At 37.4% G+C, this 4,828-nt stretch overlaps 1 non-coding gene across 1 annotated transcript; it reads left to right on the top strand.

Annotated features, from left to right (window-relative positions):
* The first annotated feature begins 4,476 nt into the window (after nt 1-4,476).
* LOC131171626 (small nucleolar RNA R71) lies at nt 4,477-4,583 on the top strand. The gene has a single exon (XR_009142285.1). It is a non-coding gene; the product is annotated as a small nucleolar RNA R71 (small nucleolar RNA).
* Nucleotides 4,584-4,828: the final 245 nt, after the last annotated feature.

Raw genomic sequence — 4,828 nt, 5'->3', positions numbered from 1 at the left:
AATTCTTCTAATTCATCAAGTTGCAAAAGTCTTTTATGTCCAGCAGCTTGTAAATCAAAATTGATTGCTCTAATGGCCCAATAAGTTTTGTGTTCTAACTCTACGGGTAAATGACATGATTTCCCAAAAACTAACCTACAAGGTGTAGTTCCTATGGGGGTTTTAAATGCTGTTCTATATGCCCAAAGAGTGTCATCTAATTTAAGGGACCAATCTTTTCCGGACTTATTAACAGCTTTCCAAGATTTGCTTGATTTCTCTATTTGTGATTTCTACTTGGCCATTTGTTTGAGGGTGATATGGTGTGGCAATCCTATGCTTTACCCCATATTTTCTCATCAATTTTTCAAATTGGTGGTTGCAAAAATGGCTACCACCATCACTGATTATGGCACGTGGGGCACCAAACCTGGTCAAAACAAATTTTTTCAGAAATTTCACCACAACTTTTGCATCATTGGTAGGTGTAGCAATAGCTTCTACCCATTTAGATACATAGTCCACCCCTACCAAGATATATTTATTCCCATAAGAAGATGGAAATGGCCCCATGAAATCAATTCCCCACACATCAAACAATTCAACTTCTAATATGGATTGTTGAGGCATCTCATCTCTTTTGGAAATGTTGCCTACCCTTTGACACCTATCACACTTGCTTACAAAGTCTCTCACATGTTTAAACATTTTAGGCCAATAGAAACCTGATGTCAAGACTTTTTCAACAGTTTTTGAGACACTAAAATGACCACCATATTCAGAGGAATGACAATGGTAAATAACATCATGTATTTCTTCCTCTGGTATACATCTCCTAATTATTCCATCATTACATCTTCTAAACAAAAGAGGTTCTTCCCAAGAATAAAATTTAACATCATGCAAGAATCTTTTCTTTGTCGCTAAGATAAATCAGTGGCAAGACACCACAAGATAAGAAATTCACAATATCAGCAAACCATGGAAGTGCAGAATTCAACACATACAATTGCTCATTCATGAAAAACTCATCAATTGGCACAATTTCATCATCTTTATTTTCAGTTTTTATCCTAGAAAGGTGATCAGCCACCACATTCTCAACACCCTTTTTATCTTTTATTTCCAAATCAAATTCTTGAAGTAATAAAATCCATCTAATCAACCTAGATTTAGCTTCTTTCTTGCTCATTAAATACCTTATTGCTGCATGATCAAGTGAAAACAATTACCTTTGAGTTGACCAAATAAGAACGGAATTTATTAAGTGCAAATACTACCGCAAGGAACTCCTTTTCGCTTGTAGCGTAATTGACTTGGGCTTCATCAAGGGTTCGCTTGCATAGTAAATGGCATAAGGTTTTCTATCTTTCCTGGCCAAGGATACCCAACAAAGAAACTCACTTGCATCACACATGATTTCGAATGGCAAAGTCCAATGGGGTTGCATGATAGGAGTTGTTAAGGCCGTCTTTAACTCGCAAAAGAAACCATACAATCTTGATTAAAATCAAATTTAACATCATGATTCAAAAGATTTGTTAAGGGTTTAGCAAGTTTAGAAAATCTGAATAAATCGCCAGAAAACCCAAAGATGTCCAAGGAAACTCCGCACTCCTTTGACAAGGGTTGGAGGGGCATTTTTCAATAATTTCTATTTTAGCTCTATCCACTTCAATTCCTTTTGAGATTAAATGCCCTAAAACGATCCCCTCTTGGACCATAAAGTGGCATTTCTCCCAATTCAACACCAAATCATTATCAAGACATCTCGCAAGATTTTAGACAAATTAGTCAAGCATGAATCAAAATTAGTGCCATAACTGAAAAGTCATCCATGAAGACCTCCATAATTTCTTCAATAAAATCAGAAAAATGGCCATCATGCACCTTTGAAATGTGCCAGCGCATTATACAATCCGAATGGCATCCTTCGATAGGCAAAGGTGCCATAGGGACAGGTAAAGGTAGTTTTTTCTTGGTCATCAGGATGTATTGGAATTTGAAAGAAACCAGAATATCCATCTAAGTAACAAAAGAATGAATGCTTGGCTAATCTTTCTAACATTTGATCCATAAAAGGAAGGGGAAAATGGTCTTTTCTTGTAGCATTGTTCAACTTCCTATAGTCTATGCACATTCTCCAACTCAGAATGATTCTAGTGGGTATCAATTCATTATTCTCATTTTTAACAACTGTCACCCCACCTTTCTTTGGTACAACATGCACAGGACTAACCCACTCACTGTTAGAAATAGGGTAAATAATTCCAACAGCTAGTAATTTTAGGATTTCCTTTTTCACAACATCCTTCATTGTAGGATTTAATCTTCTTTGATGTTCAATAGAAGGTTTACTATTTGGCTCAAGGAAAATCCTATGCATACAAACTGTTGGGCTAATTCCCTTTATATCATCAATTGCATACCCCAAAACTCTTCTATATTCTCTCAAAACTCTCAACAATTTTTCATTCTCAATATCAGTCAAACATGCATTAATTATAACAGGATATGTTTCATTCGGTCCAAGAAAAGCATACCTGAGGTTGGAAGGAAGAGGTTTAAGATCTACCTTTGGGGCATCCTCTACCTTTAATGATGGTGGTTTGATCTCCAAGGTTTGCACTCCTTCAAGTTGAAAAATTGTGGCTTCAGGATGTGGTGGAGAACTCTCCAAGTGTTGTGCAAAAGTAGCCATGTTATGATTATCATCATCAATGCTCCCACCATGGACTAAGCAATTTTCAAGTGAGTCTTGTGGATAGCTTTTTCTAAAATGCTCTTGAACAATCTCATCAATAATGTCTACCCGCAAACAAGACTCAACTTCTTCATGTTTCCTTTTCATGGCTGGATTGATGTTGAATATCATTTGATCATCTCCCACTCTAAGCGTCAATTGCTCACCCTTCTCATCAATTAATGCACCAAATTGCCAAAAAGGGTCTTCCCAATAAGATAGGAACTTTTGTGTCTTCTTCCATATCCAAAATGACAAAGTCTACCTAATGTAGAATTTCCCAACCTTGATAGGCACATTTTCAAGAATGCCTTCCTGATACTTAATTGAACTGGCCACCAATGAAAGATACATGTTTGTGGGCTTCAACTCTCCCATATTCAACTTCTCATATATTGAAAGAGGCATTAGGTCGACACTAGCTCCAAGGTCACATAAGGCATTTGCCACACAATTATCACCAATATGACAAGGAATGGAAAACACACCCGATCTTTGAGTTTGGGAGGTAACTTCTTCTCGAATTATAGCTGCATTACTCTCCCAAGTTGATGGTGTCATAATCTTCTAGCATTCTATTGTTGTAAAGAATCTCCTTCAGAAACTTGGCATAAATTGGCATTTGTGATAGTGCCTCAGTGAATGGCACATTGATATAAAAATTATTTAGCACTTCAAGGAATTTCCCAAATTGTTTGTCTAGCTTATGCGACATGAATCTAAGAGGGTAGGGAAGGGTGGGGTTGTACGGTTCATGTGGCATGTATGGATTCTCTCCGTCATCTTGCTCACTTTTGCTTTCTTTTTCTTTTTCATTTTTCTTGCTCTCAACTGAATTTTCTTCTTTTGTGCTCTCTTTTTCTTCTCTCTTGTTTTCACTTTCTTGACCAACTTTTTTACCACTTCTCAAGGTTACAACCTTACATTGTTCATGAGGGTTTTGTGGTTGGCTAGGTAGTTTCCCATAGGAATTGCTTCCTGATGAGCTTGCTTGTTGCGCCAATTGAGTCTCCAACATGCGGTTGTGGACTTGTAATTGATCCATGGTTTGTCTCATGTGTTGCATTTCTTCCTCCAATTTGCTATTCATCTTGCTTTGTTCAGCAAAAAATTTCTCCATCATGTTCTCCAAGGATGGCTTCGGTTCATGGGATGGAGGGGATTGTTGTGCTCTTGCTTGATATCCAGGTGGTGGCTGCCTTATGGGCTGAAATTGAGGCTGAAATTGAGGCCTATTTTGCTGCATAAACTGCTGGTTATGAGCATAATTTGAGCTTTGGCCTTGTTGAGCAAAAGTTGCTTATGGTCTCCATGTTGAGTTGTTCACATTAGAATAAGCATTTCCCATAGGTTTCTGTTGATAACCTCCTGCATAAGCAGCTTGTTCTTGCAAATAATCATCTCCATAAGAAGAGTAATCAACTCCACAACTTTGAGTTCCATCTGTGAAGGCAACTTGTTGCATAGTTGTAGGAGTTGAGGTTGTTGCCTTTGTGCAAAAATCACTAAGAAGCTGAGTCAAATGGTCAAATATTGCATTCATGTAGCTAATCGAGTCTAGTTCATAGATCCCAGCTTTCTTTGGCTCAAGTGCTCTAGGATTTCCCCATAAATGGGTATTATGAGCAATATTCTCTAATAGATCATAGCATTCTTCACTTGTCATTCTCATGAAATCTCCTCCTGCTTGTGAATCAATTGTGTTTCTTATGGTCGAGTAACTCGTGTAGAAATTCAACAATCATCCATTTCGTATTTCATGATGAGGACATTGCCTTTCAAGCTCCTTAAATCTCATCCAAGATTCATACAAAGTTTCATCATCCCTTGGTTTAAAAGCTACCATCAAATTCCTCAATGAGTAGTTTTCCTGTGGGAAAAATTGTGATAGAAAATCTTGAGATAGCAGCTACCAAGTAGCTATAATAGCTTGTTGAAGTGAATCATACCACTCCAATGTGAACTCAAGAGAGAATGGAAATAAGGTGAGCGAATAACTTCATCAAACTCCAGTTGTCTTTGTGTGCCACATATCATCAAAAATTTCTTCAAATGAGAATGAGGATTTTCAAGTGGGCTACCTCCAAAATCAGAATTCAGAACCAA

This window comes from Hevea brasiliensis, chromosome 12 (assembly GCF_030052815.1).
Source record: "Hevea brasiliensis isolate MT/VB/25A 57/8 chromosome 12, ASM3005281v1, whole genome shotgun sequence".
Taxonomy (NCBI): Eukaryota; Viridiplantae; Streptophyta; class Magnoliopsida; order Malpighiales; family Euphorbiaceae; genus Hevea; species Hevea brasiliensis.
This window is presented reverse-complemented; position numbering and strand designations above follow the sequence as displayed.